We start from the raw sequence: 13,374 nt of genomic DNA, 5'->3' as shown, positions 1-13,374 counted from the left end.
TTGCCAGCCAGCCCCTGGTGGTATACCCTATTGTTGCAATATACTTACCCCATTTTATTGTTTGAAATTAACAGAGAGTGAGGGTTGCACCCTACCTCCCCTTTCTTATTCTACTTATTCTACTGTAACATTTGGAGAGCCTGAAAGCTATATGTTGAATGTAATTTGAAAGTAATACTAATGCCTGTGCATTAGCATGCATTTGTGAACCTTATTTCAGGATTAATGTTACAATTCTGACAGTTATACCCCTTTCAGACATCTCGAGATTCCCGTGAATTTGGCCTGCCTCAGCCATATTCCCGGGTACTGTGTCAGTCTGAAAGGTACCTACCTGGGAACACATTCCTGGGTAGCCACCCCTGCAATTGACCAGGGTTTTTCCCAGGACTTAAGTCCCGGGAAATTACCCTGCTTCTGTCTGAATGGTGCTACCCGGGAATTTACTACTCCTGGGCAGCACCAAGCAGCTTTCACATGTAGTTGAAAGCGCAGAGTACATCCTATTCTAAAAAGGGAGAAGAAGTTAACTTATACAACTTATAGGGGTAATGATATTTGACCTTTATTGTGATACCCGCATAATACAATACTAGATAATACCTTCTGATTCAGTCAATTAGGACACAGAGAGATGTGTATTTTTATAAACAGATAAGCAATGTTGATTTACTTTCACAACTTTACTGCGTGAAAGAGAACACAGGAATGAAATGTAACCTTGAACTGAACAAATATCAGATTCCACATATGTGATACCTGACCTAGCATAAGCACTGAGATTTATTCTGATACAAATAAAGTATGCTTATGCAATACTTTCTTAGATTTTTTGTATTATTTTGAATAAAGTGGACTCCTCATGCGAGATAGTCCTACAAACAATATTGCTGTGTGTACACCAGGGCATCCAGAGTCTCTCAAATAGTACTAAACTTACAGCCATACCAAACTGGATATGCCCAATCTTATCTGATCTTGGAAGCTATACAGTATTGGGCCTGGTCAGTACTTGGATGGGTGACCACCTTGGAATACCAGGTATTGTAGGCAGTCTCAGATAAGAGGTGGATTGGGACAGTATGATTAACACAGCAATTTGTTCACATGTTAATACTTTTCAATCTGGTAATCACAGGGTTACTATGGGAGTCACTTTCCTGCATAATCATTATGACAATATGAATATGATATTCTTCTGAATTTCATTGTTATGTGTAGGAATTTGACCATTTAGAATATTTTATTAATATTTTCACCACATCCACTTACATTTTTGCTTTCAAGGAGATCTGTATTATATTAAGAATTATTATTAAAAGTAATTTTTTATGTATTCGACTTTAAGAGTGCCCCAACGACAAGCCCTTCTTGTTTTCTTTGTCTTTGGTATATGTTATTTCCTGGGCTTTGGGAGCACCACCAACAAAGAGTTATTACACACAATAAGTATTGAGATGATTTATGGTTGGTCTGGAATATTTGGTTTACAGTATGATAGGGTTCTGTGCGGCACCCACCCTGTTTGTTCTAGATCTACAGTGCGTCAAGTTCCCTAACCCACATCTGAGTTCTCTGCACAGTTACTTGTATTCCGTGACTGGATCTACAGTGTATCAAGTTCAATAACCTGCATCTGAGTTCCCTGCACAGTTGTTTCTATTCAATTAACATGGTTTTCTATTGAGGTTATTTGTACATGTGTGGCCAAAGTTGTTTGTCCACCTACCACATCATCAGGTGGGTTCCTAACATCCCTCCTACCTGTCCCAGGTGATTTTAATGAATATGCGTCTTGTGCATTGCAGTACACACATGTAATTGGCACTATTATCTGTAAGTCCTAGATAAATTTATACAGTGTGTCAGTATTAGGAATGTTAGGTACCCACCTGATGAGGTCACCGTGATGTGGTAGGTGGGCTAACATCTTTGGTCAAACATGTACTAAGAACCTCAAGAGAAAACCATGTTAATTGATAGTTTATTATATATATTTAGATATTTAGGGGCAAATTTACTAAAGTGAGAGTTTTTAGAAGTGAAGATATTGCCCATAGCAACCAATGAGATTCTAGCTATTGTCTTCTAGAAGGTTCTTTTAAATGTTAAGTAGAATCTGATTGGTTGCTATGGGCAACATCTCTATTTCTAAAAACTCTCACTTTAGTAAAGTTACCCCTTAGTATTCTAAGTGCTTAGAGTGTGCATCTGCATTCCCCCCTTTTGAATATTTTCAAGATGATCCAATTGCAGAGTAATACTCAAACACTGATTTTAGTTAAATACTCAAATAGCAGGCATTTTATGCTCTTGCAACATACTGGATATAGGATTATACAATGCCATAAGGTAGTTTGAACAACAGTTTCAAAATGCACATAGAGCATATGGTGCAGGACAGGGGTGTATTAAGTGAGGAGGGGGCCTGTGTTCACTCCCCATCCGGAGCCCCCTCTTCCTTCCATGGCTGCCATCAGTGAACTGACAGCAGCAGTAGACTCTGGGTACTAGTCTGTGCCCAGAGTGTACTGCACTGCCGCCCCATTTCTCCAGTGATATCCTACTGCACATGCATAAAATGCCTGGAAAATGGCTGCAGTGGGCCATTTTCCAGGTGTTTTGTGTAGTGCTACTCCATTGGACTTCGGAGAGGTAATTATTAGGGATGTGCGCTGGCCCCCGTGTTTTGGTTTTGGTTTGGGATCTGTATCTTCTTCAAGGTTTTGGATCTGGATTTGGTTTTGCAAAACACCCTCAAGTTTTTGGTTTTGGTTTAGGATCTGGATTTTTTAAATAAAAAATAGACAAAAAGTCTTAAAAACAGCTAAAATCAAGTAATTTATGCAATCCAAAACCCAAAATTTGGATTTAAAATCCGAATTCCGAACCTCAAAAAGATCAGAACTGCAACCCGTATTTACCCGGATCTCCTCAGGAGATTAGAACCATGACTCGGATTTACCCGGATTCACAAAATTCGGGTGGATTTGGATTTCTGGAGAACTGAACCACACATCTCTAGTAATTATAAACAAAAAAGGATTTGTGCAGGGTGTGTGGTTCGGGCCCCGCTTTGACCCTGGGGCCCAGGTGCACCACACACCCTTTACCCATTATAAATATGCCCATGGCCCAGGAGACAACACTGAATACTCCTGCATCAATTTTGGTCATCATATATTTGGGACCTACCTGCTAGTGGTCACACCACATACATAATTTCATATTTACAGCTATTATATAGTGTTTATACAGTGTTTAAGGGTAAATCATATTTTAATATAATTTTTTCTAATTTTGGGATACCAGCTCTACTATCATTATACTATTATTGATGTTGCTGGGCTATTTATCTCTCAATAAACACATGTAAGCTAAATAATGCTTAAGTTTGAATTAGTGCAACACACCAAAAAAAACTCTCGCCTTTGTTATTTTTGTGGACTGTACATGCCATCCAGCAACATCTCCTAACAGTCCCCCTTTCTAGATCAGAGAAAAGCCTTCTGTCCATTGTCATATCTACTTTTCAATCTTGCACAATTGGTTGATAGTGGCATGAAATTGTCCAGAATGAGGTGAACCCCCCCTTCATGGATTACACTATTTTGTATATAAGTGACCCATACTTCTTACTCCTGAACATTGGGGAGTTCCGCTTCTTCTCAGGATTTATGAACATTTAAAAAATGTATAGCAATGCTCATTAAGATTGGCCATAGGTGTTCGGCATGGGACAAATACATTTTTACATATTTCAGTATTAAATTACATAAAAACCCAGCCAACCTATACCATTCAAATATAAATGGAGCTATGAAAAACTAACTGATTAATTAAAACACTGGAATCAATTGCTCTTATTTACAGTATTTTTTGCAAACAACATGATAATGATGTCCTTTTCCAGATTGTTGTTTAATCATTATCAATTCTTTTTACTAAAACAGATGTCAATACAATGTATTAATTATTCTGCAGCTTTATTTGGAAAGGGTGGAGGTCATGGATTGGTTTAAGAAAACTATGCCAACCCAAACATGATTGGGATATTAATTTTCCTGATATATCTATACATACTGAGTGGTAAAATTAGTATGACCACCAGGTGATTTTATACAAAATAGCTATTCCACAGATAATGCTGACATAGGATGTCTGAATCTGTCTCAGAATGGAAATGCAAAAATAGGAAGCAACTAATAAAGTGTATTATTTTGAAATAATGTGTAAAATACTTAATTTTGATGGACTGTGAACATGGAATGATTGTTTGAGCTCGCAGCAGCAATGCAAGAATTAGCAAAAAAGATGCAATTGTGCGTTGTAGTTATTAAAGTATACACAGAGTGGATCAGCAGAATAACTGGGTCTGAGTGTACAAGGCCTGTGGTCTTAAATGGCTAATGGATGATTGAGCAGAACAGAAAGTGGGCAGACTTGTTCAATCCCACAGACTGGCAACAGTGCATCAAATTATAGATAATCAAAAAAAATAAGAGACCAATTCTGATGGCCTCTCAATGAACAGTATAGCTCACATTACATGATATGGACTACATAAGCAGAAGGCCTGTCCATACACCACTGCAATTTGTTCAAAATAGGGTGAAATGCCTCCAGTTTGCTCAGTAACACAAGAATTGGACAGTAAATTGTTGGAAACAGGTCATATGGTCCGACAAATCAGATTTTCAATTACACCATGAAAACACAGATCCTTCTTACATCATCAAGACTCTTCAGGCTGGTGAGGCAATGGTATGGAGATGCAGTTAATTGCATTTGGGCTAATTTTCACAAAAAAATACATACAGTTAATATAATCCATGCCTAAAAAAAAGCCATATTAAGGGCAAAAGGTGGCCCAAATACCAGGTGTTCATAATAATTAGGGGTGTGCACCGGCCACTTTTCGTGTTTTGTGTTTTGGTTTTGGATCTGGATCTTTCTTCGTGTTTTGGATCTGGATTGGTTTTGCCAAAACCACCCTTCCGTGTTTTGGGTTCTGGGTTTTGTGTTTTGGATCTGTATTTTTTTTTTAAAAAGCATAAAAACAGCTAAAATCACAGAATTTGTTGGTTTCTCTGCTCCTATGCTATTATTAACCTCAATAACCTTAATTTCCACTCATTTCCAGTCTATTCTGAACACCTCACACCTCACAATAGTGTTTTCATGTCCAAAAGGTTGCACCGAGGTAGCTGGATGACTATGCTAAGGGACACGAGTGGGCGGCACAAACACGTGACCCATCTAGGAGTGACACTGCAGTGGCAGACAGGATGGCAGTTAGAAAAACTAGGCCCCAAACTGTACATAATGCATAGAAAAAAAAGAAGTGCAAGATGGAATTGTCCTTGGGCCCTCCCACCCACCCTTATGTTGTATAAACAGGACATGCACACTTTAACAAATCAATCATTTCAGCGCCAGGGTCTGCCACACAACTGTGGCTGAAATGATTGGTTCGTTTGGGCCCCCACAAAACAAGCTGGCAATTAATGTGTCCCTGCACAAACTGGCTCTACGGAGGCAAGATGTCATCCTCATCCTCCTCATCCACCAATTCCTCACCCTCTTCAGTGTGTACATCCTCATCCTCACAAAGTATTAACTCGTCCCCACTTGAATCCACCACCACAGGTCCCACTGTACCTTCTGGAGGCTGGTCTCCCTGGAAGAGCTGATAATTCATTTTGATGAACATCATCTTCTCCACATTCTGTGGAAGCAACCTCCTACGCCTTTCGCTGACAAGGTTCCCGGCTGCACTAAACACTCTTTCGGAGTACACACTGGAGGGGGGGCAACTCAGGTAAAATAGAGCCAGCTTGTACAGGGGCCTCCAAATTGCCTCTTTTTCCTGCCAGTACAGGTATGGACTGTCTGACATGCCTACTTGGATGCTGTCACCGATGTAATCCTCCACCATTCTGTCAATGGTGACAGTATCATATGCAGTGACAGTAGACATGTCAGAAATTGTTGCCAGGTCCTTCAGTCCGGACCAGATGTCCAAACTTGGTCCTGCCTGCCCTGCATCACCGCCAGCGGGTTGCTTAGGATACCTAAGTTTTTTCCTGGCAGCCCCAGTTGCAGGAGAAAATGAAGAAGAAGCCGTTGACGTGTCACGTTCCGCTTCAGCTGACAGTGTGTTCACCAGCAGGTCTTTGCACCTCTGCAGGCTTGTGTCGGCCGGAAAGAGAGACACCACATAGGTTTTAAACCTAGGATCAAGCACGGTGGCCAAAATGTAGTGGTCTGATTTCAACAGATTGACCACCCTGGAATCCTGGCAAAGCGAATGAAGGGCTTCATCCACAAGTCCCACATGCCGAGCGGAATCGCTCCGTCTTAGCTCCTCCTTCACTTTCTCCAGCTGCTTCTGCAAAAGCCTGATGAGCGGAATGACCTGACTCAAGCTGGCTGTGTCTGAACTGACTTCACGTGTGGCAAGTTCGAAGGGCTGGAGAACCTTGCACAACACAGAAATCATTCTCCACTGCGCTTGAGTCAGGTGCATACCCCCTCCTTTGCCTATGTCATAGGTGGATGTATAGGCTTGTATGGCCTTTTGCTGCTCCTCCATCCTCTGAAGCATATAGAGGGTTGAGTTCCACCGCGTCACAACCTCTTGCTTCAGGTGATGGCGGGGCAGGTTCAAGAGTGTTTGCTGGCGCTCCAGTCTTCGGCACGCAGTCGCTGAATGGCGAAAGTGGCCAGAAATTTTTCGGGCCACCCAAAGCGTCTCCTGCACGCCCCTGTCGCTTTTCAGAAAATTCTGCACCACCAAGTTTATTGTGTGAGCAAAACATGGGACGTGCTGGAATTTGCCCAGATGTAATGCCCGCACAATATTGGTGGCGTTGTCAGATATCACAAATCCCCAGGAGAGTCTAAGTGGGGTAAGCCACTGGGCGATGATTTCCCTCAGTTTCTCTAAGAGGTTGTCGGCGGTGTGCCTCTTACTGAAACCGGTGATACACAGCGTAGCCTGCCTTGTAACGAGCTGGCGTTTCTGAGATGCTGCTACTGGTGACGCTGCTGCTGTTGCTGCGTAAGGTGATACATCTACCCAGTGGGCTGTCACAGTCATATAGTCCTTAGTCTGCCCTGTTCCACTTGTCCACATGTCCGTGGTTAAGTGGACATTGTGTACAACGGCATTTTTCAGGACACTGAGGACACTTTTTCTGACGTTTCTGTACAGTCTCGGTATCGCCTGCCTAGTGAAGTGGAATCTAGACGGGATTTGGAACCGGGGACACACTACCTCCATCAATTGTCTAAATCCCACTGCACTAATGGCGGATACCGGACGCACGTCTAACACCAACATAGCAGTCAAGGCCTCAGTTATACGTTTTGCTTCAGGGTGACTGCTGTCGTACTTCATCCTCCTCGCTAAGGACTGTTGGAGGGTCAATTGTTTAGTAAAAGTAGTGGTGTTCCTACTTCCTCTCTGGGATGATGAACGACTCCCAGCAGCAGCAACAGCAGCAGCGGCAGCAGTAGGCGTAGCAATGCAGGATCCTCCAGAGGAATCCCGGATAGGAGAGTCAGTCATGCCAGTGACATGGCCTGCAGGACTACTTCCGATCCTGACTAAGGAGGAAATTGACGAGGAGGGAGTTGACGGTGTGGTTTGCAGGCGCTTGGATACAACAGGACAACGGGATTTAGGTGTCCCTGGACTGCTTACGGTCTTAGCCAAAGTTTCTGAACTTGACAGTAACTTTTTATGAACGCGCTGCAGGTGCCGTATAAGGGAGGATGTTCCTAGGTGGTTGACGTCCCTACCCCTACTTATTTCACCTTTACATATGGTACATATGGCAAGACAGTTGTTGTCCGGATTTGGATAGAAATATTGCCAGACCAAAGAGGTGGAATGTTTGGTCTTCTGCCCAGGCATGACCGTGATGGGCTTTTTCATCCCACGGACAACAACTGTCTCCCCCGGAGCCTGATTTAAACAAACCACATCACCATCAGAATCCTCCTCGCCAACTTCCTCCTCAGCGCCAGCTACACCAGTATCCTCATCCTGTTGTACTTCAACAGTGACATCTTCAATTTGCATATCAGCAAGTGGACTGTGGGTGCTCCTTTCAGCACTTGCAGGGGGCGTGCAAATGGTGGAAAGAGCCACCTCTTCCCGTCCAGTGCTGGGAAGGTCAGGCATCGCAACCACCACCACACTTGGACTCTCCTTGGGGATTTGTGATATCTTCTTAGAAAGCACAGTTCTTCGCTGTGCTTTTGCCAGCTTAACTCTTTTGATTTTTTTAGTGGGAGGAGGGCTTCCATCGTCATGTGAAGCTGAACCACTAGTCATGAACATACTAGGGATCGACCTTAGCCGTTCCTTGCCACTCCGTGTCGTAAATGGCATATTGGCAAGTTTACGTTTCTCTTCAGCTGATTTAAATGTCTTTTTCAAGGTCATTTTCCTGAACTTTGCCATTTGGGATTGTATGTGCCCTCTACTATGACATTGGGCATCGGCCTTGGCAGACGACGTTGATGGCATGTTATCGTCTATGTCATGACTAGTGGCAGCAGCTTCAGCACTAGGAGGAAGTGGTTCTTGATCTTTCTCTATTTTATTTTTATCGGAGAAAGTTTGGTCCTCCATTTATGTTATATCGATTTGATATATACGTGCGGCTAAACACAGAAAATAATTTTTTTTTTGGTTTGGACTGGAGTGTACTTTGGGGGTTACAGCACCCTTTAACGGTCAAGCCAGCCGGCCCTTTACTTATGACACAGGCGCACTCTTGGCACTACTTTGTTGATGCACGTGCGGCTACTGCGCACACAATTCACAAACACAGAAAATAATTTTTTTTTTGGTTTGGACTGGAGTGTACTTTCGGGGGTTACAGCACCCTTAACGGTCAAGCCAGCCGGCCCTTTACTTATGACACAGGCGCACGCTTGGCACTACTTTGTTGATGCACGTGCGGCTACTGCGCACACAATTCACAAACACAGAAAATAATTTTTTTTTTGGTTTGGACTGGAGTGTACTTTCGGGGGTTACAGCACCCTTAACGGTCAAGCCAGCCGGCCCTTTACTTATGACACAGGCGCACGCTTGGCACTACTTTGTTGATGCACGTGCGGCTACTGCGCACACAATTCACAAACACAGAAAATAATTTTTTTTTTGGTTTGGACTGGAGTGTACTTTCGGGGGTTACAGCACCCTTAACGGTCAAGCCAGCCGGCCCTTTACTTATGACACAGGCGCACGCTTGGCACTACTTTGTTGATGCACGTGCGGCTACTGCGCACACAATTCACAAACACAGAAAATAATTTTTTTTTTGGTTTGGACTGGAGTGTACTTTCGGGGGTTACAGCACCCTTAACGGTCAAGCCAGCCGGCCCTTTACTTATGACACAGGCGCACGCTTGGCACTACTTTGTTGATGCACGTGCGGCTACTGCGCACACAATTCACAAACACAGAAAATAATTTTTTTTTTGGTTTGGACTGGAGTGTACTTTCGGGGGTTACAGCACCCTTAACGGTCAAGCCAGCCGGCCCTTTACTTATGACACAGGCGCACGCTTGGCACTACTTTGTTGATGCACGTGCGGCTACTGCGCACACAATTCACAAACACAGAAAATAATTTTTTTTTTGGTTTGGACTGGAGTGTACTTTCGGGGGTTACAGCACCCTTAACGGTCAAGCCAGCCGGCCCTTTACTTATGACACAGGCGCACGCTTGGCACTACTTTGTTGATGCACGTGCGGCTACTGCGCACACAATTCACAAACACAGAAAATAATTTTTTTTTTGGTTTGGACTGGAGTGTACTTTCGGGGGTTACAGCACCCTTAACGGTCAAGCCAGCCGGCCCTTTACTTATGACACAGGCGCACGCTTGGCACTACTTTGTTGATGCACGTGCGGCTACTGCGCACACAATTCACAAACACAGAAAATAATTTTTTTTTTGGTTTGGACTGGAGTGTACTTTCGGGGGTTACAGCACCCTTAACGGTCAAGCCAGCCGGCCCTTTACTTATGACACAGGCGCACTCTTGGCACTACTTTGTTGATGCACGTGCGGCTACTGCGCACACAATTCACAAACACAGAAAATAATTTTTTTTTGGTTAGGACTGGAGTGTACTTTTGGGGGTTACAGCACCCTTTAACGGTCAAGCCAGCCGGCCCTTTACTTATGACACAGGCGCACGCTTGGCACTACTTTGTTGATGCACGTGCGGCTACTGCGCACACAATTCACAAACACAGAAAATAATTTTTTTTTTGGTTTGGACTGGAGTGTACTTTCGGGGGTTACAGCACCCTTAACGGTCAAGCCAGCCGGCCCTTTACTTATGACACAGGCGCACGCTTGGCACTACTTTGTTGATGCACGTGCGGCTACTGCGCACACAATTCACAAACACAGAAAATAATTTTTTTTTTGGTTTGGACTGGAGTGTACTTTCGGGGGTTACAGCACCCTTAACGGTCAAGCCAGCCGGCCCTTTACTTATGACACAGGCGCACGCTTGGCACTACTTTGTTGATGCACGTGCGGCTACTGCGCACACAATTCACAAACACAGAAAATATATTATTTTTTTAGCACTTGGGGGGAGCACCCCTGATGGACAGAGCACCCCCTGGACAACACTACAGCACTCCTTTAGGACTGGGACACTGCACAGGACTTTGGAGTGGACACAGCCCCTATGGAGAACTGACTGCACAACACAGTCCAGCCAGCCCCTATGGACTTTGAAGTAGTGGACACAGCCCCTATTAACAGCAGCAGCACAGCACAACACAGCCAGCCCCTATGGACTTTGAAGTAGTGGACAACAGCAGCACTACACTACACTACACTACACAGCCCTAACTCCCACCCTCCCTCTTCACTGTCCACAGCCGAGTGAGAAAATGGCGCCGACGTGTGTACCTTATATAGGATCCAAAACCCGCGAGACTCGGAAGGCGGGAAGATGACGTTTTGCCTCGATTTCAGATCCGAGTCAGGCGGGAAAAGTCGAGCCTGACTCGGATCGGACTCGGATCGGGGGGGCTCGGGGGGGTTCGGATTTCAGAAATCCGAACCCGCTCACCCCTAATAATAATATGGCCATTCAGTGAATAATCAGGCAGCTATCCTGAGCTACCTTTAGGACTGGTTTCGAGGTAATCATATCTATGCAAACACATCTTTCCACTGTTGATATCAAATGTTTCCTCCATAACCTAGATATCACTCCAGATGTTAAAGATAATTCATAACAATTTTCTACCTGAAAACTTTGGCACATTTTACAACATGAGGTGGGCCTACAGCCCTACACTTAACTTTCCTTAGCAAGTATGATTTACAAGATTGTATGCTATTCTAACCTTTCTCCATTTGAAGATTGAGGTCTTCACATAGCCCATACATTTGTCATTAAATAACTCCCAATGTATGCTGATACAGCAGAAAAATATGAAACCTTCTATCCCTACCCCTTTACATATTTTCATGTACAGACTATGTTAGTCAGACTTTACACTGCTTTTCAGTGACAGAAACTGGCATAACCAACTGAGCTTCCTATGAAAGGCTAATTCCATATATTCATACTTCCCAACATGTCCCATTCCAGGAGTGACAAAATATGCTGCTGGACTTCCCTCTTAATTTATGATTGCCATCACCTGTGTTATAACACCTTTCTTACCAATTAACTAATACAACACAGGTGACGGTAATCATAAAGAAAGAAGTCCTGGAACAGAGAATTTTGTACCTTCTGGATTGGGTAATGTTGAAATGTATGTAAATTGTAACTTTCGAGAGGAATTGTTTGGTCATTTAACAATAACTGGTGGTATAGTATGTCCAGATAGTTGATCAAAAGGAAATGGCCTGCACCAAGGAGGTAGGTCTGCCAGAGGTACAAATGTGTCTTCATACACCTAACCACAAAACACCTTACAGTGTGATATGTCCGTCTTTTTTTTTTTTTTTTTAGATTTTGAAAACTCTTTGCATTGCAGGCACAGCAAAATATACCTCAAAGTGTACTACAGATACTGTATCAGCAGTACAAAATAGATAAAAATAAACTCCTGCGCAACCTAAAGATGTGCACTTCAATAAGGATCTAACAAATGTCACCAAGCGTTTTACAACCATAGACAATCTCAAATAATAATCCTCAGCAAATGACACTCATCAAAGATGCATAGTAGTTAATAAAAGAAATAAAAATATAGGTTAGATAAATAAATAACAATAAATCCATTGCAGTGTATACACCACCCTAAGAGGGGTATTCAATATGGGAGCGAAAAGTCCGTGCTGGACTGTTCGCTCCACATCGGAGATTTTCCTGGGATAAGTATCGGGCGCGCACCCGCTTTGTCCCCGTATTCAATATAAAAGCTACAAAAACGGGAACCTGCGAAGTGGGATCTGCAAAAAAATACGAAATTTTCCTGGAATAAATTGTAGGACCCCCCTAAAACTGTAAAAACATGGGGTATCACTATGTGTACCCCGTTTTAGTCTGCAAATGAAAGTCGGGGATTTAAATAGCGGCTGCAGGTGTTTTTTTCCCTACATTGAAGGAGTGATGCAGAAGAGCACTTAGGTTATTTTTTTCATTTTTTTTTAAGTGGTCCCATCAAATTTGGGGTACATGAAAATGGATACTAGCATATTTTTAAGTCCCTAAAGTCTTTATTTAAAAATGCAGCAAATATGCACAGGCCGCTAATAGCCTATTCTAGAATACACCTGCCGCATACTTGCAGAATAGCCCTGAACCTATTTCCCTATTTTTAAACACTTTGTTCCCATTTTTTTTTTTCACCCCAAATTTGGAATAATTTTTTTGGGGTGTCCCTATTTTTTTTTTAAACTTTTTTTGACACAGTTTATTTTAAAATGACATTTTCCAGGGATGCAGGCTATTTTTTTTAAGCCTGCAGCCCTAAACCCCAATTCTGCGCTTTTTTTCGCCACTTATTCAGTGGTGAAAAGTTATCCCCGAACCTGCGAAAAGTCTTTGAAATTGAGTACGGTGTAAAACCAAAACCAAAACCAGCGAAAATGACGTCATCGGTGCAAAATTATCGCAAAAAATTACTTTTCGCTCCATATTGAATACACCTGTTAGTGAGTTTCAGTGAGCCTCCACCCAGTGAACACTTGAGGGAGATAACTTTTTTGTAGTATTCAAAGAGTGGCTACATATAAAAAGAAAAAAGACAATATTGTATAGTACTGTATAAGACAAAAAATTATGAACATTCAATCAATGCACTCACCCCCAAAAAATGTAAACTTTTTTTTACAGTGATGATTACCAGTAATTCTGGATAT

At 42.8% G+C, this 13,374-nt stretch overlaps 1 pseudogene; it reads left to right on the top strand.

The window, feature by feature from the left end:
• Positions 1-934: 934 nt before the first annotated feature.
• LOC148526912 (5S ribosomal RNA) lies at positions 935-1,053 on the top strand (annotated as a pseudogene).
• The last annotated feature ends 12,321 nt before the right edge of the window (positions 1,054-13,374 follow it).

Source organism: Taudactylus pleione, unplaced genomic scaffold (genome assembly GCF_031769625.1).
Source record: "Taudactylus pleione unplaced genomic scaffold, aTauple2 ptg000093l, whole genome shotgun sequence".
In the NCBI taxonomy this organism is placed as follows: domain Eukaryota; kingdom Metazoa; phylum Chordata; class Amphibia; order Anura; family Myobatrachidae; genus Taudactylus; species Taudactylus pleione.
This window is presented reverse-complemented; position numbering and strand designations above follow the sequence as displayed.